The sequence below is a fragment of the Microtus pennsylvanicus genome, chromosome 22 (genome assembly GCF_037038515.1).
Source record: "Microtus pennsylvanicus isolate mMicPen1 chromosome 22, mMicPen1.hap1, whole genome shotgun sequence".
NCBI classification, from domain to species: Eukaryota; Metazoa; Chordata; class Mammalia; order Rodentia; family Cricetidae; genus Microtus; species Microtus pennsylvanicus.
Genome location: NC_134600.1, coordinates 7,553,661 through 7,580,806, shown reverse-complemented (window position 1 = coordinate 7,580,806; position 27,146 = coordinate 7,553,661). Strand labels below are relative to the sequence as shown.

General features: G+C 46.2%; 1 long non-coding RNA gene across 1 annotated transcript; it reads right to left on the bottom strand.

Moving 5' to 3' along the window:
• Positions 1 to 537: 537 nt before the first annotated feature.
• On the bottom strand, positions 538 to 19,587 carry LOC142839855 (uncharacterized). The gene is made up of 3 exons (XR_012908844.1): positions 19,394 to 19,587; positions 3,381 to 3,603; positions 538 to 1,780 (listed from the first exon to the last, which is right to left on the bottom strand). It is a non-coding gene; the product is annotated as an uncharacterized LOC142839855 (long non-coding RNA).
• Between the last annotated feature and the right edge of the window lie 7,559 nt (positions 19,588 to 27,146).

The window sequence follows — 27,146 nt, the reverse complement described above, 5'->3', positions numbered from 1 at the left end:
GGTCTTGGAGACTTTCTTTACCAAAGAAGTAGAATTGAGAGACCCAAAATTAAGCGTGGACTTGACATTGATATTTCCTTAGTTTCAGAGTGAATAAATCTACCTGCTGTCGTGAGGTTCCAGGCACAGGGGCCTGGCTATACAATGGCGTGCCTTAAAAAGACTTCATGGCCCATGTAGAAACACGAACTCTAAAATATTCTCCAGATCCTAAGATTTTGAGTTCATTAAAATCTTGGCTTAGACCTGGGAACAACCTAAATGCCCCTCGACTGAAGAATGGATAAGTAAAATGTGGCACATTTACACAATGGAATACTGCAAGCAGAAAAAAATAACAACATCTTGAATTTTGCAGGAAAATAGATGGAGCTAGAAAACATCATTTTGAGGGAGGTAACCAAGACACAGAAAGACAATTATCACATGTACTCACTCATAAAGTGGTTTTTAAACATAAAGCAAAGAAAACCAGCCTACAAATCACAATCACAGAGCACTTAGACAACAATGAGGACCCTAAGAGAGACTTACATAGATCTAATATACATGGGAAGTAGAAAAAGACTAGATCTCCTGAGTAAATTGGGAACATGGAGACCTTGGGGGAGGGTGGAAGGGGGAAGTGAAGAGACAGGGAAGGGAGCAGAGAAAAATGTAGAGCTCAATAAAAAACAATTAAAAACAATCTTGGCTTAAGTTTGAGGTCTGACCCTGCTAATCTCACCCCCAAATGGCTTCTGCAACAGATAACAAGCAAGCAATGGTATGTTGTCTGGGTTTCTGTGCGTGGTGAGTGTGTGTATCACAGAGGCTGTAGGTGAAATGGATCGCAAAGTTAAATCTTGAGCCCCAAGTTGGTTATTTTATTGTAGCACTTGTAGGTCCTTGAATCAGAAACAAAAAAATATTAGGAATCAAGACTGGACGTGAGTGGTCAACGCTGATGGAGGACACCCAGAACCCCCACCCTCCTGGACTGTTCAATAACACCCCCTTCCTGTGCTTAGCACAGGCAGGAGAGGGAAGGGTGTTGGCCCGAAGTACGCGCGTGCGTATGGTTCACTGGAGGGAAAGGGCATACCAGGGGCCAGGATTCCCGACCCACAAACAGCCAAGACGGAATCCCAAAGCCAATTATGGTCTGATTCATCTTTCTCAACCTGAAACAATGCAATAAAGAACTCGCAGGAGCCCTGTGAATGAGCCAACACTTCAGCATCACTGGCATGGTTATCTGGGCAAATTATAAAGCTCTCGGCCAGCTTTAATTAGAGCTCAGGGCAGGGGAGATATGTGGCTAAAGGCCTGGCTAGTCTGTTCACCGGCAGGGTAAAATCAGGTGAGATTAAGTGGTCAATTTATGGACACCTGGTCCTGCGCCACCGGGACTGCCTTTCCAGTCTGTCAGGTTTTCTGGAATTTGGTGAGCACCTTGGCCTGCCCAGCCTCCTCACAGGTTCTCGGATCTGGAGTTAGTGAGTCATGGCCCGAGGGCTTGACGGGGCTGTGTTTGGACTTGCTGGCCCATTTGGGATTCAGTCCACAAGGGATGTTTCTGGGCCCAGGGAGAAGGGTCCAGGAGCCAGGTGGGTCCTGTCTTAGCACACCTGCTGGGCATGGTGTTTTTCAAGCAGCAGACAATTCTGTTTGCAAAGGCCTCGGAGTGGGTCTAAGTGTTTTCTGTGTTAACACTGAGGAGCAGGTAAAGAAATGCTTTTACTATTGGTGTGTCTTTAGGAATTGCCAGCACTTCTGAGAAGGCAGGACAGACCTGGACCTAGGAAGGAAGTAAAGAACACAGTTTTTGTGAGGACATACAAAAACCTCAGAATTTCCCAGTCCTGCGTGTCTACTGCTCCACCCATATATCTGAAGTCTCCTGGCTTTGCATCTGTGAAGGAGTTCTATTCCAGGAGGGCTGGCCCCGGTGGGGAGGGACTCAGCTCTTTCTGGAATTAGCCCACGAATAGGAATTTCCTGCCAGCAACCATCTAACCAGCAATCTGCTGATACAATTGGGCTTCCTGTGTGTGTGTGTGTGTGTGTGTGTGTGTCTATCTGTCTGCATACAAGCATGCATAGATGTGTTAGCCTGATCAATATTTGGAAGGAAGGAGAATATGCTTCACTACAAAGATTCAGTGCGTTTTCTTTATCCTGAGTAAGGACTTCCTTAACATACCTTCTTCAGTACTTTAGTAACATATTCAGCTCAGAATCCCATGCACACACCTATCTACCGCTATCGTTTTCATCTGAAGGCACAGTAATGGCTTAAACTTTAAATGCTTTATAGTGACTTCTTTGTCTGTTGGTATAAAGGTCAGGAAACTACTTATGGGGGTTTGTTGTGTTGTGTCACCTGGCCAGCCCCTTACTTCACTTTTTTTTTTCTTTAACAGGATCTGTCTATTTAGTGCTGGCTGTCCAGGAACTTGCTGAGTGCTAAGCAGAGCAGGCTGCCCCCTAACTCATAGCCACTGGCCAGCTGAGGTTAGAGGTGTGCGCCACCATGGGTCTGCTGAGGTTAGAGGTGTGTGCCACCATGGGTCTGCTGAGGTTAGAGGTGTGTGCCACCATGCCTGGCTGCCTTACGATTTTAAGAAAATCATCATTTGAAAAACCATTAACAAGCCTAGTTTGTGTCTTTTCCTTTTCTCTCTCTCTTTCTTACTTTTTCCTTCCTTCATCCTTCTTTTCCTTTCTTTTTCTATACCTTCTTCTTCCTCCTTCCTCCACCTTCATCCCTCCTCCTCCTCTTTCTCCTCCTTCCTCCTAATGCTTCCTCTCTCCTCCTCTTCCTCACTCTTCCTCCTTCCTCCTCCTCTTTCTCCTTCTACCTAATGCTTCCTTCTCTTCCTCCTCTTCCTCACTCTTCCTTTCCCTCTTACTCCTCCTCCTCCTCCTCCTCCTCCATCTCTTCCTCCTCCTCCGTTTCTTCCTCCTCCTCCATCTCTTCCTCCTCCTCCTCCATCTCTTCCTCCTCTTCCTCCTCTTCCTTCTCTTCCTCCTGGTATCAACAGTTACCCCAAACACTTCAAAGTCCATTTTCTTTTGCACCACAATCAAGGACCTCTTCCTTTTCCTTCAGGGACTTGATATGCGGTGCCTGGAGACCTGTAATGTTAGCAATAATTCCCTTCAGGTGAAATAAAAACGTTAGCCTAAGAGGCAGCTCGGTGTGGGGAACCCATAGCATAGGACCGGCTGTCACATCTCTGTCAGGAGACAGTATCAAGACACTACTCTGTGAAGGAAGGCTGCCTGGATAGGGTTTTAGCCTGTCAGGGCCATAGAAGAAAATGATAGCGAGATATTTTCTCATGATTCTGGAGGCTGGAATCTCAAGATCAATGTGTCCCTTGGCTTGTACATACCTCTCTTCTTCCCATTTTCACGTGGTCTTCATTTTGTGCATGCCTGCATGTGCATCTCTGCTTATGACACTGGAGTCTACTCTTGTTTGCTTGGAGACCCGAATCCAAATACAGTTCTATCACGAGGGGAGGGAGAGACAAAATTCAGCTCCTGATGATGTTAGTACACCAGCTCCTCGTCGCTGTCAAATTTGAGCCACAGCAGACTGGATACCGCCAGAGCCTGAAATACAGATGTGGAGGTAGATTACAGAGCCTCTCCATGGCTGAGTGTTGCAACCCCCTCTCTTTGCAGGTTGTTCCTTACAACCCTTAAAACAAGCTGAGTGTGATGGGCAGACCATCCTGAACGGGTCTCATCTGGTCTAAACAATCTGCTGAGCCGATTACTGGGAGCTCCTACAGATCAGAAGAAAGCCACACTGCTGGGGACAAGGGACTTGAGCACCAGGGGCTGGTGGAAGGATCTTAAGAGCTCTGGACCATACTGCCCTGGGATGAGAGCACAGCACTCCTCAGTAGGTCTTTCTAGAAACCTGAGAGCAGAAGGCTATAGAGATTTTTGCCACTTAATACGTGGGTAAATTTGTCTTGGCATTTGAAGGAGAGACATCCTGAGTAATCTTTACCCAGCCAGAATTCCCCAGCTCTTCTGGATAAGCACTCACGGGTTCTCCCTGGAAATTAGGAGGACTTTCCTATGGTCCCGATCAGAGGGCTGGGGCTTTCCTGTCATGTTGCTTCTTGCATTGAGGTGTAGTTACCAGAGGAGGAACTACATCGAGCGCATAGACCCTGGAACTGTCTAGCCGTCCTCAGGTGTTCCTCAAGACATTTAATTTAAGTCATACCACCTGTCATAAGCGTGAGCTAATATTCCAGTTGCTTCTGTAATCTTTTATGGTAAGTGCAGTGGGGACCATTGTATGCTGTGTGCATATGGGCAAAAAGAGTGACAGAGTTAGCGGGAAGCTTTAAAACACACCACCATCTTCCTAACCCTGTTTGAGCGTTCCTTCCTGTTCAGGGATACTGAGAGCCTGAGACATGGTGTCAGCCTGGGTCTTTCCTGGCAGAGAGGCCTGGACCTGAGCAGACTGTGTGCGCAGTCCGCCTTCCTCTGAGCAGCCTCCTGGTTTGTGATTGGCCTCTGACCAACTCAGTCTCAAATTAATCGTCACGATTTGGGAAACTGTTTTATTTATCTTAAAGATTGTGAACGTAATTCCCCTTGGTTGCCTCCTCCCATAAATGTGAGCTGTGGTATCAAATCTGAGGGTACTCCATGACCATCATTTTCACAGAAAAGTCTAACTGTACCTGTACTTTTTTTTGACTTGTTAAACCATTTGAGGTTTTTTTTTAATGGTGTTTCTTTTATTCTTTTCCTTCCTTCCTTCCTTCCTTCCTTTCTTTTCCTTCCTTCCTTCCTCCCTCCCTCCCTTCCTTCCTTCCTTCCTTCCTTCCTTCCTTCCTTCCCTTCTTTTTGTTTGAGACAGGGTTTCTCTGTCTATATCAGGCTGCCCTCGAATTCACAGAGATCCTCCTGCCTCTGCCTCCCAAATGCTGGGATTAAAGGCGTGCGCCACCACCACCTGGCTTTTGTAGTGTTTCTTACAGCTGTCTTCCAAGGTAATTCTCAGAATATTCCAATGCTCAAAGAAAGAAAAAAAAAACAAGAATGCCTTGCTGCAGAACGTATGGCCCACGCTGGGCTGCGATGGTGCATGTTTCTGGGGCGCTGGTGAGAAGGACGGCCTGGTACCTCCTGTTTGCTGGTTATAGGCTACACGGACTTCCGAGATGGGCACTGATGACCATAGCTGCCTCCTGCTTCCTGAACACACTCAGAGGGCCCCTACACATCTCCAGTTCACTGCTCAGGGCCAGGGAGCATTCTGTGAGATAGGCGCATGACTTGGATGCTGTCTCCACCTGCTCAAGCCTATAGAATAGATCCACAAAAGCGTTCCTCTCTCCAGCTTGCCGCCTGCCGGCGCTTAACTGCATAAGATGTTGGCAGATCTGGAAATGACATCAAAGCCATGGGTAACGAGTCACAAAAGGATCTGTTTAGTTTCCTAAAGGGCCACAACGATGACAGCAGTTAGAAGTTTTGGCTGCCATAGAGGTCATAATTAGTAACCTCAATTTAATTTTTTCACGCATTTGCCAACTTCATTCACACACACACATACATACAAACAAACACAAACACACACGTCATTTGTGACTCAGTAATTTTCATCTATGAGGCAATAAAACCATTCCACCTCATTTTCCCCCCACCCCATTTCCCCCATCCAAAATTATATATTGAAGTCCTAACCCCAACACGCTCCTCCAAACACCGAAATGAACAGGTCTAACTGAGCATTTACATAAAGGCTGAGATTGTGTTTTATTCTCTCACGCAGTGTTTTTCATTGATAACAGAGAGTCAAAAACATTTGCCCTGCTAAATCTTGCTTCTGTAGCAGTGGAGAAATTCCCTTTTCCTCTACAGGTAGACATATTCACTGTTGCACAAGCAAGCCGAACTAATCCCCAGTTCAAATGAAGTAGACAGGAAGCAGTTTGCCTGCCATAGGGACAGGGATTGGATGATGGTGGCACCTGGCCTTGCTTTTCCTTGAGACAACAGCGAGCATCTTCTATACTACGACCATCTTCTTCCTGTGTCTCCTCCGAATGACGATGGCCTCCTAAGCCTTAACCAGTTACAAAGCAAATTGTGTGCATAGGAGCGTATGCTTATAGGAGTTGAAGCTTGGGGAAAACTTGAGTTTTGAAGCAAACGCCAAAGCTGGTGCTTTCCTAGAATCCCAGCATTCAGAAGCCAGAGGAAGGGGTCATGAGCTCCATCTCAGTCTAATATAAGTGGAAAATCCACCTCAAAACCAGCCAGTCAACCACTAACTAGCTAGCTACCTAATAACTGGCTTTTACTCACAATCCACCCCAAACCAAACCACTAAAAAGCCTATATTTAAAAAAAATATAGATGACAGCATTTGTTGGTGAAAAATGTAGAAACATCAGAAAATGCTGGTTAGGATGTAAAATGGTACATCTGTTTTGGAAACTACTTGGCAACTCCTTCAAGTTAAGCATAAATTTTACATATGACCTGGTGAATCTGCTCCTAGGTATCTACTCAAGTGTAATGATGACATATGTTACATAGGACCTGGTGAGTCTATTCCTAGATACCTACCCAAGTGTCATTATGTCATATGTTACATATGATCTAGTGCATCTACTCCTAGGTATCTACCCAAGTGTCATGACGACATAGGTTTCTAAAAACAAACATAAAGGCATAGCATAGAAGGTGCATTCATAATATCCCTTAAGGGTTAGTAATCCAATGTCAGTCAATCCGTGAATGAAAATAATGTGATTTAGTCCTACAACGAATACTCTACAGCATCCAAAAACAAAGAAGTACCACTGCATGTGACAATGTCAAAGAGCCTTGGTACCTTACGCTAACAAAAAAAAAAAGTAGACACCCGAGCTCTGCGCATTATATAACCCAATTTCTATGACATTTCCTGGAGAGACCAATCTAAACAAGACAGACAGCATAATAGTGACTGGGAGCTGGGGCAGGAATAGGGATTGAGTGTAAAAGGACCCAGGATTCTTTTGGGGGTGACAGAAGGCAAATTTTGGAGAACTATAAATCTCCCGGAAATCGCTAAACCAGATGTTTGAAATTGGCTATGCTAGTTACATCTTCACAAAGCCTTTTACAAAACAAAGTGAAAAACTGAACAGAGAAAGTTAGCTGCAGACCCTGGTTTACAAACCCCAAAGGGGCCACTTGTCCTGCGGTCACATCTTTCCCCCTAATTAGCCGACAAGGCAGTCGGCTAGCTATGCTGTTGGATGAGACAGTATTTAGGTTCAATAAATGCAAAGGCACACTGACAGGCCCCCTGAAGTTTTCTGGGAAAACCCTGGCGCATCCATTGAGCAGTGCCCTGTGGCCACCTTGTTCCCCTTGATGTAGCAACAGGGTCTTCAAGGGAATGGTGCATGCCTGGGAACTGTATTCCATTCAGATGGTCGGCCTATCTCAAGCTGAAGAGATGAAGACAATTGCTCCTTTATCATGGGGTGCATGCCTGGGAAGCCACCTCGCTTGAGTGGTACTTGCGTGTGCTAGACTGTAATCTCGACGGTGGCAATAAATGAGGATGCTGGCATAAGACCCATGGATTCTCTACCTCCTTCTCAGTGTGTTCCACATCATGATCCAGCAGTGACGGCTTGTAAGATTTCTGGTCTCCCTCCCCTGCAGCAGCATCCCAGTCACTCTCAAAGGGAGCAGGACTACGTTTTGGGGGAGCTGATTGAGGGCTGAGTCTCCATGCTGCAGGTAGAGGGGCAGGAGGGAGAGAGGCCTTCGCGTGGGCAGCAGCAGAGAATTGAGAACTGAGTGGAAGGAGAAATCTCGCATGTCTGCATCTTGAGGCAGAAGAAAGAAGATGAGCCGGGCGGTGGTGGCGTACGCCTTTAATCCCAGCACTCGGGAGGCAGAGACAGGTGGATTTCTGTGAGTTCGAGGCCAGCCTGGTGTACAAGAGCTAGTTCCAGGACAGGAACCAAAGCTACAGAGAAACCCTGTCTCGAAAAATCAAAAAATAAAAATAAGAAAGAGGATGAAGAGAGAGGGGTGGCCAAGCCAAGCCAGGGAACCCGTCCTCATCATGGCTTCGCTCCAACGTCTAGGTTTGTCACAGGAAAGGTGGATGTTTGTATGCTTATATCCCTTCCGTCTCTACTCTAGTAGAAGGGTTGGTTCTCTTTTAAAGTCTTCAGTGGAATGAGGTAGCTAAATGATTCAGGTGATGGATTTCTCATAGAAACCTCCTTCACACTAAAGAGGAAATAAAGACAGACAAGTGGGGTAAAAGACAGGAGGATACCGTGGGTCTCAAGTGGGAGTCGGACCCCTGAGGCTGCTCAGAGGCTCTTCAGAATAGAATTGAGCCGGGGAAAGGAGGACCAGGGGATCGTCTTTCTCCTTACAGGGAGCTCTGCTAAGTCTGTTTGAGTGACTTTTGGGTTCCTTCTTAGAGGGTTTACCTCTGTCCCTGAGTGCTTGAATCAGATAAAACTGAAGCTCCAGGCTGAGAGGCAGGGAGCTGTGGCCCCCTGGGGCGGAGTTTCTGCTCCCAGGGCGCCTCAGGCTGCTCTGGTTTCTTTAAACTTTCCCAAGCTTGAGTCCAGTTTTTTCAGCTTTGACTGACTGTGAACGGCTGGCCTATTGCTCCATCCTGTCCCTGTCATGAATATTTTTTTTCCAAAAAGCTTCCCTGACGTGGCAGATAAGTTAATATTTTCTACCTATTATTAGGCTTTTTATTTTAAAGAGAAAAATTGTCTAAAGCATATGCCTTATGTCTCAAATGGCTTAAGTGTGAAGGATTTCCTTTTCTTGGTTGTCCATCCAGGGCCCTGCATTCAGGATGCTTCTAAGGGACACTGTTTTGTTTGTAGCTAATAGCTTGTTGAGTCTGGCAAATGTTCCATCACCTTTACCCCAGTTTTGCTGACTGAGCCTCCGGGGTGCCCACGAATCAGCCGATGCTGTCCTGCTGACCTAAACCCGGGCTCTTGTTTCAACCTTTCATTTTGAGACAGAGTCTTACTAAGTTGAGCAGGCTGGTCTTGAATTTGCTCTTTAGTCTCGGCAGGCTTCTAAGCAGATATCCTCCTGCCTCAGCATTCCCCATTCCAGTGGTTAGAGGCCTGCATCAGCAAGTTCGACTGACACTCTGTCTGTCATGTTGAGAAAACATACAAAGAAGTTTCTCTGAGACTCAAGTTCAGGAAATCTTTTGCCTCTTCCTCTTAGTGAGTGCTTTCAGAATGCAAGCAGTGATGTTCTTGGAACAGTGTGTTTCTTCTTAACTTTGGGACAACCCAGTTGCCTTTAGACTCCTTGGGTATGGCTGCCATCTGAACTCTAGTTCTCATTTCTGCCCCGACTGCATCTCTCTTCAGGTGGTGGGGGAAGGAGGCAGGTGGGACAGTACTATGTATAGTAGTTTGACTCGTCCTAATTTGGGGAAAAGACTTCTTTCCAAACGAAATTTAAAAGAATATTTTAGGGTGTGTCTTGTGACTTTTTCCACTTTGAACTAACCTGAGACCCAAACCCAGATGTAACTGTAGAACAGAAACTGTTATTGAGCTCTACATTTTTCTCCGCTCCCCTCCCTGCCTCTCCCCTCCACTTAAACCCTCTCCCAAGGTCCCCATGCTCCCAATTTACTCAGGAGATCTTGTCCTTTTCTACTTCCCATGTATATTAGATCTATGTAAGTCTCTCTTAGGGTCCTCATTGTTGTCTAAGTTCTCTGCAATTGTGATTTGTAGGCTGGTTTTCTTTGCTGTATGTCTAAAAGCCACGTATGAGTGAGTACATGTGATAATTGTCTTTCTGGGTCTAGGTTACCTCCCTCAAAATGATGTTTTCTAGCTCCATTCATTTGCTTGCAAATTTCAAGCTGTCATTTTTTTCTGCTGTGTAGTACTCCATTGTGTTAATGTACCACATTTTCCTTATCCATTCTTCAGTCGAGGGGCATTTAGGTTGTTTCCAAGTTCTGGCTATGACAAACAATGCTGCTATGAACATAGTTGAACACATGTCCTTGTGGCATGACTGAGCCTCCTTTGTATATATACCCAAATGTGGTATTGCTGGGTCTTGAGGAAGGTTGTTTCCTAATTTTCTGAGAAATTGCCATACTGATTTCCAAAGGGGCTGTACCAGCTTGCGCTCCCACCAGCAATGCAGGAATATCCCCCTTTCCCCACATCCTCTCCAGCACAAGCTGTCTTCAGTTGAAACATCTTTTTAATGTGCTGTAAGAAGACTCCACCAGTGGAGGGGCCATTCACTTGACCCAATTGCCTGCAAGCGTTGGAAGGATTCCGGCTTAGCATAAAAATCCACAGCCATGATCACCACCGTATTTTGAAGATCTTCTAATGCTCTGTGCAGTTTGGTCTCTTGTCTAATTTGGATGCCACAAAAGTCACATAGGATCCACACCAAACTTTGTCCCCGGCTCCTTGTTCATGCCAACTAGAATGTCCTTGGTAGCCGATCGGTTTTGTCTCAAACAATCCTTGACATTTCTCTAAGGGATCTGCTCCAAATCTGAGCCGCTTGCAGAGACGGTTTCCAGCCCGGAACGCTATTTTTAGACGTCGATGGCAGAGCAGCCCATTCCCAGGAAGTGCTCTGGCTCACTTCGGTGCCTGTAGCGCCTCTTTTCCCAAGGGCGTTCCACTTCGGCCTGAGCTGGTCCCAGGAATTCTAGATCCTGAGCCAGAGGCCCCGGCAGCGAGTTTAAGAGAGGGCAACTGTGGTTCTTGAGGTGGGCAGCCAGCTGGGAAACAGTTGCTTTATCCCGAGAGAGGCACAGCAGTTGCTGCCATCCCTCCGTTGTTGGAAAGTCTGAGGTATCTTGGTGCGTCTCTGGCCACCAAGTCATATTGCCACCAGCTGGAGAATGAAGTCGACCATGGGGGAGAAATTAGAGCTGGGAGACAATAAATTCCTGTACTGAAGCTCTCATGAGTCGTCTGTAGCTAGCCGCACGCTGGCTAGTAGCAAGTCCGCCCTAAGTTTGTGATGTTCTCCTGTCAAGTGTTCCGCCAGTCACCAAGTTCTAGGAACAGGCGGGGCTAGCCCCCTCGTTCTAGGAAACACACTTAGGTGATTAGCAAATGAGACGGATTAGAAACCGCAAGTGAGGAGCAGAGAAAGGAACAGAAAGACAGAAAGCCAGAAACTGGAGCGCAAGGGGCAACGCTGGGGACAGCAGTCCTTCAGATCCGTAGCCCTTGTGGGTGGCAGCGCATAGTCCAAGGGCGCATGCGTGGTGAGAGCTGTCTGATTTAGAAGCGGGATGAGGTTGAATAACGTTTAATAGTATAGCTTCGTAAATAAGAAGGATGGACGATTAAGAGGATAGGCTTATCTGAAAAGACGCACAGAAAACAAACTTCCTTCCCAGAGACGTTGAGTGAACGCTGTGTATCTGTGCTGTATTAAAATGTAGCTTCACCCAGAGAAGAGAGACAGGTAACGGCTTGCTTGCTCCAGAAAGCAGCTCATTTCAGAGTCCCTATGATAAACCCCGACAAGAAGCAGATCTGGTAAATGAGGACATGGTTTCCTGTTTCTGCGGGGCCTCCTGCTTTGGTTCAGTGGCTTGGCGAGGCAAGGCACCCTAAGCTGCTTCCTCCAAAGCTGCCGGTAGGAAGAAAATAAGCCGGCTTGACGGAGTAGAAGGGAGTTGAGTGCTCCTAATTAAAATGTAAATACTTCCCAGAGCCAACAGCTTGTAGACAAAAAAAAAAAAAAAAAAAAAAAAAAGATTGGAAAGATGGCCCGCAGTAAAACCTCCACCAGGCAAAATAGATTCTAAGTCTGCATAAGACCTGAGCCAATCTGTTGATGTAATCAACTCCCTAGAAGTTACTCATACCAAGTCATCTGAAGCCACACACAGGAAAACAGGTGTTTGCTGTGGCTGCTGATTAACACGGAGAACTGTTTTTACCCCCAGATAAAGGGGGCCTAGGTGGCTCAAAATGCACGAAGGAGGTGTGTGGGGGGGACTTTCTGTAACGAGCTGGTCCCTCTGTGATCTCACGGGCCGCTCCCACCTACCAGGCTGGGCAGGCATCTCTGCTGGCTCTGCATTTCAGCTGCCTTGCCCAAGTCTTTTGGAGGTTCAAAGTCCTCTGTGCCCAACAGCGCGATAAAGTGCAACGAAAGATAAATGCTTAAGGTGACAACATTTCTCATTGCTAACCGTATGTGTTCGATCCACAGTAACATGGTATAATAACATGAGCACCGCAAGGGAAGCCCTTAGGCGGTGAAATCAGTTTTGCTAAGCCTGGAACTTTTAGATTAGCCATGTTCTGTGGCATTTTCTCCTTCATACTAGAGATTTGGTGTCTGCCCTGTGTCACTAGTAAAGACACTGCTGTCATCAGTTAGCATTTTGTTGGCGTTGTCCTACGCACTGTGATTTCGTTATTACACCGTGGATAAAATCATCATCATCATCGTCATCATCATCATCATCACTATTATTGCCTGGTTTGAGGGGTAGGATTTTGCTCTGTAGCCCTGGCTCTCAGTTTGTAGCTCAGATTGACCTGGATCAGATTGACCTTGAACTCGTGGCACCCTCTTGCCTCAGCTGGCCAAACTCTGAATTACAGGAGGCAGCCACTATCCCCAATGGTGAATACAGTTAGCAAGCCTGTTTTACAGACAGGGAACCTGAGGTTTCGAGGTAATATTTGCTTGGGGATGCAGCCTGAGGGAATCACATGGGTTACCAGTTCAACGCAGACTCATTCTCATTGATTTCCATGATGAAAGTGGTGATCGGTTCTGTGGTTTCTGACAACTGTCACCCTGAGGTCTTCTATGACTGTCCTCCTGTCCTTCAAGGGCCTTGAGACACAGCAGCATTCTGATATGTTGTTTTGAGGAAGAAGGTAAGGATCACTAAGAAAGATGGTGAGACGCTCATGATGGGTGTCAGTCTTGTCTGGATTAGAGGACAGACAGACACCCTGTAACAGAGGCTTGTTAGAGCACCCTTCTTCAGCCGTTAGTCCAGTGCCACGGTGCTTAGATACACAAGGTTCTACATCAACTTCCCTCGTTTCTTTGCTCATTCTCCTGATGCTTGGTTTATATTTTAGCTTGATAGAAACAACCAATCCAGACATTTTGGCAGCCTCCGGCCATTGACCACAGCTGTCCTGCTCAGTGACATTATGGCATCTGGATCAGATGACGTCTCCAGCCTGTTGTCCATGGTGGGGGTATCACCTCCTTGTTTTCATACGGACTTTCTGCATAAGCTCCAATTTCCCCGCTGGATTTCCCGGTTGGCTTCACAAGGCGTGGAATCTGCACTGCAGATGGTTTGACCTTCGTGACGTCCTAATGGGTCCTACCTGCATGACCTTCAGGAGGCCCAGGCGCCCACACTCACACTCAGGCTTCACGGATCTGTTTTCTACTATTGGAGACACCCCTGTGCAACATGTATGTTCATACACAATGCACATGTTATTATACGCAATTACATGCTTATGTTCTAGTAATCTATGATCGCTGTGGAAAATATCAAATAGCAAGAAATCTGTGAAAATTCACAGAAAAGTTTGACACCAGCTTAGTTTGACAGAAAAGTTTGACACCAGCTTAGTTTGTGTCTATCGTCAAGAACCTATCTGGCCAGGGCTGTGCTCTCAAAGAGTACTAATTCATTACAGACAGCTCCCAGTTTAGGTCACGTGTACACCATCTCCATCTGTGATGGTGGGAGAGCAGTATTCACTCAGCAGAAAGAAGGCTTTGAATTTTGATTATTTTCCTTCTTGAGACAAGGTCTCATGCACCCAAGATGGCCTCGAACTCACCTAGCCAATAGTGACCTTGAGCTTCTGAGCCTTCTGCCTCTGCCTCCTTAGTGCTGGGATTGCAGGCTTGTGCCACCAGCTTGATCTAAGTTGGGCTGGGTTTTGTATATGCTATGCCCGCCCTTTGACAATCAAGCGAAGCCCTCAGCTTTCAGATTTGAATTTTGAGCTCGGCGATCGGTTGGCCAATACTGTGTGTTGATGCTGAGCATGGGAGTTCCTGACTGACTGCTCACCGTCAGCCACGGAGCCGCAGAGGTTCGCAGTGGATTGGCTAAATTCGATGCCTTAATGTATTTGATTGACTTCTGTTTCAATTCACGACAAAATCACTGTGAGACAGCCCATCAGAAGTTGGGAAGCATCTGCTCTGTCTCGCATCTTTCAGCCACCCGCTGACTTCCCTTTTGAACCGACTGCATAGACATTATGGGTTGCGAGCATTTATTTTTATTTTGTGGTTTGTGGGTGGATTTTGTGCCCGGTTTGGTTCTGTGTGCCATTCATGGATTTCCCCTCGCCTGCTTTGGGTCTTCTGTTTCTATGAAAGAACTCAGAAAGATTCAAAAGCTATGTTTTAGCTACTTTATCTTCCCAGGCTTCTGATTTGAGCAACAAGTTAAAAGGTGATCCCAGAACAAGACAAACGTCATCTTTTAACTGGCCTGAGAAATACTATTGTCTTGAAGGCAATCACTGACAACCTTGGGTGTACCTTAGCCACACCCTGCTTCTGTAACCCAGCCTATTCCTGGGTCTCCATGGCCAAGAGCTTGTGAATTAATTGTCTTAGGCCTTGTGCTCCCGGGACGGTTGTAATGTGTAGTCAAGCTTGGTAATTGCTGACGTGAAGACGCAAACATTTGGTGAAGCCTTTCTACCGTCTGTCCGTTCTGCACACAGATATGGCCCCTCCCCCCATCGTTATTTTGCCGCGTAGCTCAGGTGAGACTGACTCACTCCTGGCAGCAGGGGTTGTCAAGGCATCGGAAACACAACAGATCAGGTGCTCCAGTTCTCCCTAAGGACAAAGACAGAGCCAGCTGAACCAGTGAAAAAAAGTCCCCATGAGATTTGGAAGAACTGTCATAAAAGAGACCGTTTTCCCCCACAACCTTCCAGAGCTTCATAAGTTTAGATCTCCCAGATGCGGTAAATCGATGTTAGAAAGAGATTTAGAGACGGGAACGTTGCTGAGAAATGGAAGTAGTAGAAGGTACCCTGCTGCCACTATTGCTGACTGGCTTTGTTAAAGCAGAGTTTTTCTGCCTAGCCCAGGCTGGCTTTGAACTCACGGCAGTTCCTTTGCTTCAGCTTCCCAAGGACTAGGCTTATAGGGAGGCATGAACCACCATAGCTAGCTTGGTGATGAACTTTTTTAGGAATTTAAAATCCAAAACTTCGTTTCATCTAACTACAGAGCAACTAAGAAGCTCACACTTTGGGGTTGCTTCTCAAAACAGGTCTCTACTTCTGGCTAGTGTATGCGGTTGACGGCCATCTCCTGGTACGGCTGGAATCTCTGAAGCGGGTGCTCAACAGCAGAGGACAAGGTAGGAGAGCCACCTGGAAGGTGGGCAGTGGGGACGCTGCCCTGGACAAGCTGAACGATGCCATATGCCAGTTACCTTCCCAGATGCCCTAGCGGAGTGGCTTCCTTCCAGCTGTGATTCATGGTTGGGTGAGCCGAGCTCTGAGCCCCCACTTACCCCGTCAGCAGCAGTAACAGCTACAGACCCGGGTTACGGCCCTTGTTCTGCAGGGAAAGGAATGGGACATGGACTCTGAGTGCTCTCTTCATGACCGTTCTCCACAGGAGAAGCCTGGACGTAACAGGCAATAATCGTTCTTCATCTGCCCTAGGACCAGAAGGGTTCCTAGAGTTCCCAGTGATGACCAAATACACTTTCTTTTTCTGTTATTGCTTATACTTTTGTTATTTATACCCTAAAATCTCGAGTAACACTTTTTTTTCTTGTGTTTAATCAAATTACTGTCAAGAAACATGTTGCTGAGTGAGTATTGGAAAGTACCTTTTATTTATTTTTTTTCCTGGCTGTTTAGATTTTGAGTGTGTATTAGATTTAGTATGCCGGATCCAGAGCTGACTGCTCTGGATCCGACTGCCTTCTGGGAGTCCTCCTACCATGGCCTTATCCACAGGGCTATTTCTGTCCCATCAGCCTTCCCTGTGATTCATTGACATTGATTCTCGTGTACACCGCCACTCCTTGGGGCTCCTCCACAGCCAACACCTTTGGCAAACAGCCCCTTGTTTGACCTTCCTTAGGCTGTCTTATTCTTAAACCTTGAATGCCACCTCCCTTCCCATTGTCCCAACTGGTCATTGTCCCAACTGGTAGCAGATTAATCATTGTTCCAGGGACATCTAGGGACATAGTAGATTCTTTTTTTATTATTTACTTTTTCCCTGCTCTTCTAAAGAACCTTTTTTTTTTTAAGATTTATTTATTTTGTATATAGTGTTCTGCATGCGTTTCTGCCTGCACAGCAGAAGAGGACACCAGATCTCATTATAGAAGGTTGTGAGCCGCCAGGTGGTTGCTGGGAATTGAACTCAGGACCCCTGGAAGAGCAGCCAGTGCTCTTAACCTCTGAGCCATCTCTCCAGCCCCAACCCTAATTTGTAGATTCTTACTGACAGTAAAATGTTCTCCGAAGGACCGAAATGCTCACTTTTAGTTATATCTACGGCAAGCAAGTCAAAACATTTCGACATACTGCTCGAGAGTTCCCACCCCTAAACGGGAGCAATATTTATCCACTGAAGAGAAATTAAATTCAAAACAAACATGAAGCTTCTTTCCCCTGATTCATTTGTCAAGTATAATAATAGAACGTGAACATCTAGAGGTGAAGAGATATTTGCTCACTGCAGAGTTCTTTAACCAGTGAGAAGATGTTAAAATTATCCCTTAGTCAATTTAAGCTACAGATAAGATTTCAAAGTAGCAAGAATGAAAAGTTTAAGAATAAAATTTGGGGACGGGTATAGCACGTGTTTTGGAAGTGTCTGACTTCTTTTCTATGCTTCATTCTCTGACAATGGTGAGAAATGCCAGCCTGTTTTTCCTCATTGTCAATCCCCTCATTCCAATCAGCAATAAAGCAGGGCAGGGTTACCTTGCTTCAAGCTGCTCTTTGTGGACCTGTTAATTGGTCCTGATGCAGTGGGTTTAGTTACACACTGTGAATGGGTTTATAGCTCTGGCTCCCTCCCCTAGGGACCACTGAGGAGCACCAAGGGAAAAAGATGCACCCATCGATGGTACCAAAGGGCATCAAATGTGTGTGGCTAACTTAAACTAAAAACGTGCTTGGCACAAAGGAGGAATTGTATAGCTAACTGAAAGCCTAGCGAAGATGAATGGATGTAATAAAGGCAGCAGGGCTGTATCCTTGAGGGAAGGCTCTTTGAGGCGCACCACCCTTGGCTGGGAGGCAGAGGCAGGGGGGAGCACAGTAGCCACCAGCGCATGGCTCTTGGCAGGACTCAGGGCTGGAAACTTACGAATTTCTCCGGGCTTTGGTTTCTGCGGCTATGAAACCGGGAGAGGGAAAACTCTACTCCAGAGGACTGTAGGGAGAGTTGAGGAAGTTACTGCAGGTGACATGTTTAGAAGGGTGTGGCCAATTTTAAGCCTTTGTTGTAGATTTTTTTCGTCATTTGCACTGTTTCTTATACAGGCCCCGTCATTATAATTGTGGGATCAGAGAGGATGGTGGCTTGCTTTGTGCCATGCTGTGCGTGACTCAATCCCTCCTAGGCTGATCTGTCTTTTGGTTCGTGTGTTTTGTCTATTCTGACTTGCAGAGGCATTCTGAGTTCATCTGAAGGAATAAATGGGAAAATTTTAAAAGGGGGACAGATAAAAGGGGAGATGGTCATACATGATTGTATAAACAACGCCAATGTTTCTGGGAACATGGAAGATAATTAGGGTGGTGGTGGTGTTCATTATTCTGATTGTGGGATTTATTGTGCTACTGGAATCCTAGTCAAAGTTATTAAAACTTTACCGTAAACCGGGCGGTGGTGGCGCACGCCTTTAATCCCAGCACTCGGGAGGCAGAGGCAGGAGGATCTTTGTGAGTTCGAGGCCAGCCTGGTCTACAAGAGCTAGTGCCAGGCACCAAAAATACTACAGAGAAACCCTGTCTCGAAAATCAAAAAAAAAAAAGAAAATTTACCTTAAAAAGGTGTAATTTATATGTAAAATTATACTACAATAAAACTTGAGGACAAAGGATAGCGGTAACTAAAAATGTAGATAACTAAGTAGGTATGTATATGAACAAAACAAAGAGCGTGTTTGCATTAGCAACAGTGGCAGCTGGGTAGCCATTTAACCTGGACCTCACAATTCCAGTCCTCAGCATACAGCCAGAAATGAGCATTTGTCCCTGGCAACAGCAGGTAAAGGGTATTCCTGTCTGCTTCGTTCATAATGACTTCAAATTACACAGAACCCCAGTTTCCGTTGACGATAGAATGGGTATACAAACCTTACAGTATTTAAACAATGAAAAAAAAACATACATGCGGAAGGCTGAGGCAGGAGCATTACTGTAAATTCTCAAAAAGGGAAAAGAAAAAAAGAGGAAGGAAGGGAGAGAAGGGAGGAAAGAAGGCAGAGGAAAAAAGTCCATGTAATGTAGAAGAGTGGAAATTTTTCCAGACATAATGCTTACTGAAGGACAGAGAACACAAAGGATACTTGTGCTTCTAAGGACCTAACAGGCTCAACTCGTCCACAGTGATGGAATCTTAGTTGCTAAGGAGTGGCTTCTGCTGACTGGGAGGAGCCATGGAGAGCCCTCAGGTGCTAGAAGTTTTTTAGATCTAGATCTGGGGGTTGATTGCATGGGTGTGTATATGTAGAATCTGTTGAGCTGTGTACTAAAAGTTGGCCTTTCCTGTACGTAGATTATACACTTAAAACAACAACAACAACAACAAACCCTAATCTGAATGAAAGATGAGGAAAGACGTGAGATCCCAAAAGAAGAATCGGCAGGCTTTACTTTCGTGAACACACAGACATTGAACAGACATTGAACAACCTCTGCAGCTGAGGGAGATGATATTTGCAGAAATGTGTCTAGATGAAGATTTGTGGCCAAATGATGCTCAGCTCAGTGATGTCCTTAAATCTAAAAGGATCCCGGGAGGGAATTGTGAAGGTGGTGAAGGAGAAGTCAAGGGCGCCTGTGTGGAAGCTTCCTTCTCCACTCAGTCCCAGCTCTGGACTGAGTTGTGTGCTGGTCCAGGACAGGGGTGCGGCGTGAGCTCCCCCACCCTCCTTAATCTCAACACCTGTGGCTCAGGGCTCTCCAGTGCCTGCAAGTGGCTCTCTTAACCAGAGGGCTGGCTGGTTAGATTGGCACTGATGTGCAAACACTGAGGGATAGGCACGTAGCAACAGGAAGCGGGGACCCAAGGAATCTAGTCAAAACCCTGGTAGTGTCTGGCAGGCTTGTTTGGCCAACCGGCATTCTTACGTTACCTTGAAAAGCCAGCACGGTCCCTTCTTGACTTGCGTATCTTCTTCTTCGTTGTATTTCGTCTTCACGACATCCTGTGGGACCGTAGGGTCAGCTATTCTCCAGCGAGGATACCCAAGCCAGAGAGTAGGCTCCCCTCTCACTCTGCAGATTTAGCAGCTTGCCCTGTTGTTGGCAGGAAGTTTTGTAAGCTGCTCTTCAGAATGCTTGCATGTGAGGACCAATCTGTGTTTTATAAAAAGCTCCAGCCTGTGTGGCCAGATTTAGAAACAGAGCGATTAAGTGACATTCCCAGGTCCAAGGGAAACATTTGTGGGCCATAGATGGACGTTTCCCTTCAACCATTTGGGAAGAGCTATAATAATTCCAATCTAACGTATTTCTTTCTATATACAGAAACACACTCACACACATGCGCACGCAGGTTTGCTCGGACAAACTTCCCGTTGCTGCCTCCTCCTAGGTGCTAGGATTACAGGTCTGTGTCATCAGGCTTAACCTGGATTCTTTTTGTTTTTAAACATACAATGCATTTTTTCAAAGTAGACAATGTATTTCAAGCAAGCTTCAAGAGAGCTATACAGAATAGAATTAGCCTTCCTAATCCTGTTCTTATGGCTCTTGCCTTCCTGATATGGAGTCACGGTTTGTTTTTTCATTTTTTTTTCTTTTCAAGCACCTTTTGTTTGTTTGGTTTTGGTTTTGTGAGGCAAGGCCTTACTCTGTAGCCCTGGCTGGCCCAGCGTTTGTTATGAGAAAACGGCTGGCTCAAATTTACCATGCTCCTTCTGTCTCAGACTGCTTTGGAGTTTATCAAATCCTCATGAAAATCACGCTAATTCCTGTCAACTCTTGCCTTGTGTTTTTCTCCTTACCATTATTTATAATTTTATGTATTTTGTGATGGTCACTAGCACTGTGGTTTGAATGTGTTACGAGGTCCATATGATAGGAATTTAGCCCTCAATATAACAGTAGAGGAGGCAGAGCCAAACAAGAAGTAAACAGGCCATGAAGGCTCAGCCCTTGGGGACATATTCTTGACATAATTGTTAGGCAAGTTTAACTTCAGCCATCTGTTCTGTGACTCTCTTTTCACCTTTGTACCCTGACACATAGTGAGAAAGCCTTCGTTAGATGCCAGCCCCCGAATTTTGGATTTGCTAAGGGAACCACGAACCAATCCACCTCGGCTCATTACAAATTACGCAGTCCGTTCTGTTACAGCAGCACAGAAGAACCACGGCATCAAGCTTTGGAGTTCCGCGTTTCCCTGAAGACGGCATAATGTCAACAAAGCGAGTAATTAAAGTGAGGAGGTGCTGACTGTGGGTGAAGGATATGCCAAGTTGTTCACACAGCAAGCCATTAAACAAAGTGACTCCCGAACTCAATAAAGCAAGATTCGCCCTGGTTAAGCAGCCCTGGGATAAGGCAGAGTTGATGACATCAATGCAAACTTTCAACCAGGGAAAAGCTTGGTGACAGAAGCTAGCTATAAACGACTTCTCAAACTTGGGGAGCTAGGCTTTACTTAACCGTGGGGCCAACTTTTGCTTTTAAAGATAACACACGGCTCTTTGGGGCTGGATACCCATCTGTCAGAGTAGCTTGTCTCAGTGCTGAACGATTTCAAAATTGTTCCTTGTGTTCAAATAAAAAGCCTCCCCAGTGTGAGGTCGCTTTCTCCAAAGAAAGGGATTGCTTGGTCCAGCGAGATGGTTCACAAGGTAGAGGCATTTACCAACAAGACCGATGGCTGCATTAGATGCTCAGATCCCACAGGTTAGGAGAAGAGAGCAGATTCTTGCAAGCCATCCCCTGACTTTCAAACACACACACACACACACACACACACACACACACACACACACACTTGACTTTTCTCATTGAAGTCAGATTTTTGGGTGTGACCCCCATGTCAACCATTGGCCACTTTCTTAGCCCTGCCTAGGTTTTGTCATTGCTAAACTGGAAACACCACCTATAGACCATCTTAGGACTGGGTACGAGGATGGCATGCACTAATGCATTTCAAGCCCTTGCTTATTGCCAGTGAGTGATAAATTCTCCATAATGATAACAACAACACCAAGGAAACATTGTCACAAAACACTGCCTGTGTTTGACATTGATCGTTAACCCAATCGCTTATAATATCTATGAAACATGGATAAAATTTAATTTGCCTTTTGAAAGCTTCAGACTGGTCTGATTCTCCACCACTCGATCAGCCTGCGATTGTTTACAACTGCGGTTGACAGCTGTCTACATTCAACACATCTAAGAAGTTAGCCGAGGTTTGCAGCACACAGCTGTAATTCCAGGGTGTGACTAAGGAAAGCAGACAGTAAGTTCTGGGTAAGCCTGGATGTACAGCAAGGTCCCGACTCAGCAAACAACTAAGCAACATGATCCTAAGAAATGTATTACAGCATTTAAAAAGTAACAAAGACCTCCATCCATTAAAAGATGTGGATAACACATGATGATGTCATGAATCTGAGGGATATTTTGGCTGAGATACTCTTTTTTGTTTCATTTTTGTTGGTTGATTTTGTTTTTGAGAACAGGTCTTAATGTGTGTCCCTGCCTGGCCTGGAACTCAACATATACACCAGTCTCACCTTACATTTTCAAAGATCTGCCTGTCGCTGACTCCCCCGTGCTGGGATCAAAGGTATGCATCACCATGCCTGGCACTATTGACTTACGGTTGGCTGGGGCAGACATATAATAATCAGATAGTCACTAAATTGGAGCTCATTAGTAAGCAAGAGAAATGCTTGTTCTTATACTAACAGATCCCTGACCTTGCTAGGATTCTCTGAGGAAATTATACTTGAGCCAAGACACAAGCCATAACCAAAACCAAGTGGAGGGCTCATCCGGACTGGGTGACGCAACTGTAGCCAGGGCACTTTCTGCCTTTGTGAGAACACCAGAAACCAAGGACAGAAAACAAGAGCTTGTGGGAGGGGAAGCAGCCTCCTAGGTGAGGCTGAGGAGGGGGTGGCCAATGCCTGCAGAGCCTTGCACAGACCCTTTCTCTTTTGATTGGGAAGCCCTGGAAAGATGGAAGCGGACGCATGAGTTCAGACGTGGCTGACGTTTTGCAAAGACGGTGGTTGCAGCAGTGTGTGTGGTGTGGACAGGTGAGAGGCTGAGAAAAAATGCAGCAGGGACAACAGCAGGTGACAACTGGGAAAGTATAGGGAGAGGTAGTGTGCACTGGGACTGGGACCTTCACAGAAGGCACGAAAGGAAGGACGGTCATGTCCTCAATGGTCATAGACAGGCATACTCAGGAGCGGGATTTGGTGAGATGAGGATGTGGGAGTAAAAGAGCTCCCCGGTTTCTGACATGAGTAACTGAGAATGTGAGGTGCCTTTATGAATACAGTGACCACTATCAAAAGGCATTGTAGCACTCAGAGTTTGGACTTGAGGTGACAGATATGCTGAATACACTTCACCTTATATAAAGGAACGGAAACACAAAAGGGACAAGAGGCCTGATGGGTATTTTGTCCAGAATATGGTCACGGCTGGTCCAGTTCTAGCTGTTGACTTTGGAGCTGGTTCCTCCATCTTCTTCGTTTACTTGACTCCCAGAGCATGGGTAGAGAGATAGGCAGGCTTTCATTTTCCCAGAAGAAACCTGGACTCATTCCCTGGGCAGTCTCCACTGGCCTATGAAGAAAGGCACCGACCTTGGTCCAGTATAGGGCTCTCTGCTACACCATCCTAAAGCAAACAAAAGAGAGCTTCTTTTTTGCACAGAGTACCAACTTTCAATTGCATTCTCAAAACAAAGCTAGGGACACACAAGGCCAGCGTGGGATGGCAAGAATCTGTAAAAAGCTTACTAATGAAAGATAGAGACTGAAACAAATAGAAGGCAGTAACCCAAAGGAAACAAATTCTGCCCACTGAAAACTTCAAACATAAACTCTCTTGTCTTTAGAGAGAAAGGGGAAGATAGGAAACAATAACGGGACTGTCTACAAAAGGAATATTTGGTGAACTCGGAAGAGGCTTGCCACTAATATATGACATTAGAAATGAGAAATTCAATATACAAGCTAAAAGATAAAGTTAGGAGAACCCCCCAAGGAAGTAAGCAAAAAGACTAATATCAGGATGATGTGGGGAAGAAGAGATATGAAAATCAGAGGACCTGTCGGGAGGCTCAACATCTAATAACAGGGTTATGAAGAGGAGAGAGAGTGCATGGGGGAAGAAGAAAACTAATGAAAGTGGGTTGTAGACTCTGTTTCCAGATGAACAGGCCCATCAGATGCTCCCAGAGCGTGAGTGATAGATGCCCTTGTAGGAATGTGATGATGAAACTTTTTTTTGACATTTTCCTAGGACCTTCAGCCATGGCTGACACATGGTAGATGGTCTATATTGTTTTCTTTATACTACTAGAGATTGAACCTAAGGCCTTATATAAGCTAGGCAAATACTAGACCATTGAATTACACCCCCGTCCCTGTATACTCTGTACACCTGTGTCAAAGAATAAACAAAGTTCTAAGTAATGGAAGTGCGAGATCCTAAGGGGGAAACCCTTCACATTTACCATCTGCAAAATCAAGCAACAGAAGGTCACATACCAAATGTGCAGCACAGAAACAATTGTAAAGTCCAACAGAGGGTGTTAAGGTTTAGATAAAAGGCTGTAGTTCCCCGAGGGACAGCAGTGGCCAATGAGGGGAAGCCAGGTCTCACTACCCAAGACCTCTGTGGGTCCCAGGTGGGTGGGAGGTGGCGGATGAGAGACCTCTGTGGGTAGGCTGGTTTCACAGAGTCTTAGCAGGTGAGAGACAGAGATGGATAGGCACAACATGCAGAGGAAGTGGGTATTTATTTAGTGGGTTATGGAGGGGAAAGGAAAAGGGGGGAAGAGCAGAGAGAAGCAGAAAGGGGGAGGGGGAGAGGAGAGGAGATAGAAAAGAAAGAGAGCACAGAGTAGAAGCAGAAGGAAGATCTGCTTGCCTCGGTGGAAGGGGGAGAGAGTGGGTGGGGCTTGTCTCTTAAAGGGACAGGACAGACCATTACAGAGGGGACTTCAAAATTCAAAGAAAAAAAACAGACTTAGAGTTTTCTACTGAAAAAGCACAACGTATAAATGAGCATGTTTTCAGATATATAAACTCTCTTGACATTTAGTTCCTCTCTACTATTTTGAAGGCAGTTCCTAAGTGGTGGGAAGTAAGGGAGAATGAAGGCTTGTGAACCAGAGAGAAGAAGACAGACGCCTTAGGACTTATTGTGTAGGAAGTTCTAAGTTTCCTATTAGGGTTAATGTTGACCAGCACTTCATCCAGATTCAGGTAAGCCAGGTTTTCACCAGAAGAGGAACTTACTAAGGTTCTCATTACAAGTCCATAAAATTAAAGGAGAGGATGAATAAGTATAAGAAAACCTAGGTAAACAACAATAACAACATCAAAACAAGAGACTAATTTGAAAAAAAATGAAGTACTGTGTAGGAAAAGAAACACAGTCCCTACGAGCTACGGAGACTAGCTGTGAGCAATATCTACCTCTTCCTTGTCATGCCTGTAGCAAAAATGTCCTCTCGATTTGGCCTGGCCAATCTTTGTCTTGAAGCCAAAGCAGCTGGGATCAGTCCCATGAGATCCTCACGAGCCTGGGCCTGGTACCATTCCCCCGTAGGAAGGATCAGCAGCCCCTCGTCTGAGATTCCAGACACTCCTGCTTGCCCCCTTATTGTGCACCATCCTGCCCTAGCTACATGCCATCCTGTGGGATGGTAGAGTGTACAGGTGGAAGATTTGAGTCAAGATAGGGAATCGAACCATGCAGCTGGTTTTTCGAGACAGGGTTTCTCTGTAGCTTTGGTGCCCGTCCCAGAACTAGCTCTTGTAGACCAGGCTGGCCTCGAACTCCCAGAGATCCGCCTGCCTCTGCCTCCTGAGTGCTGGGATTAAAGGCGTGTGCCACCACCGCCCGGCCATGCAGCTCTTGTCAGTCGTTCATTACCCAGGCTGGGGTGGGGCTTTTCAGTGAAGAAGAAGTCTGAGAGTCACCAGTGATCCTATATGTAAACCCGGTAAACTCACTGTTCACTAAGGTGGACTTGAATGGGATCATTTCTTTCACTTGGTGGGACTCTATTGGGTGAATAGACGTCTTCTCTGTCTGTCTACTCAAGAAGTCATATAACAAACTGGAGCAGAAACCTTCCAGAAGCAAAGATGAGTCTGGGTGGAGCGATCACATTGCCTTTACTGAATGAAAAGGGATGTACCGGGGCCAAGCCATTTATGAGGAGAATGTCTGTGGTGGCGGGCTGGGGGAATCCCCAAATAGCTGTTCCCGGCCATTTAGTAAGGGGTAATACGCCTTCTTGCTGTAGTGACAGTTGGGGGATCCCTGATTGAGAGAGTAAAACACACAGCTGAGGCTGAGCATCTGCGCGAAGAGGATGTGAGAGTGGGAGGTTTGGGGCAGGCTCCCAGTGGAGCCACCTCCCTCCCTGTGCTCTGGGGTAGCCTGCCTTCTTCTTGAATGGGGTCTGCTGCATGAATGCGGGCCACTCCCACATGGCTGCAAGACTGGAGCAGATGCTGTGCTCTCAGCAAACAGCAGACATGGAGCAGGATTACAAAGAAGCTGCAGCCGCGGTTGCATGAGCCCTGTCCAGGATAATGAGACGGTCAACATGGAGCAGAATTGCAAGGAAGCTGCAGCCGCGGTTGCATGACCCCTGCCCTGGATAATGAGATGATCAACATGCAGCAGGGTTGCAAGGAAGCTACAGCTGCGGTTGCATGACCCCTGCCCGGGATAATGAGACATAGAACTGGAGGCTGAGTCATGTGCCCAGAGGCAGTTTGCTCTCCTAAAGTAGGAATTCCAACAGGACACGTGAGAGGTAGTCACTCTGTTTGCCTGTGGTCTGCCGGGAATAATGGAGGACTGGGTGGGGTGGGGTGAAGGCCCTGCCTTGCCATTTCTTCGAGTTGGAGAGAAGAGGATCAGGCCAAGTGCCTGTCTAGGTCACCTGGGGAAAAATGTGGCAAGATTTCTATTGAGCCAGAGTTCCTCGGGGTAGGGGTGGGAAACTCACAGAAAGGCAGATGTTGCGATCTCTACCGGCTCCCACAACTGGGAAGGAAAGGGACCTGATGCATCCCAGCTGCTTTTCTAAAAAGGGAGCCATGGTTACTTGTAGGTGAGGAGCACGCAGGGCAACTAGGGACCCACTGTTGAACTGTAGATGAAGCTACTGTTAATATGCAAAATATTTTACTTTAGGTGGATTCAGGGGTTAGGTGTGCTTTCGTTCTGGTCTCTCACAGTGTATTATACATATTTTTTTTTTCTCTGTGGAGAATTATACTGGAAATGGATGCACCGCACGGATATGCCTTGAGTACTGCAACTGTTAGATTGTGTCCAGGATTGTGAAATGTGAAGCAAGTTTAACAGGGTTGGTCTGGAAAAGTAGAGATTATTCACCCAGGCCCAAACCCTTTCAATTTGACCTACGGGGACACTGATTGGCTGTTGGAGAATAACTGTAGATTATAGAGAACTAAATAGTGGCCAGGTGGTGGTGGCACACGCCTTTAATCCCAGCACTCAGGAGGCAGAGGCGTGCAGATCTCTGTGAGTTCAAGGCCAGCCTGGTCAGAGAAACCCTGTCTAGGAAAACCAAAACAACAACAACAAAAACCCCAAACCAACAACAAAACAGATAGCATGCTCCCATGTGTA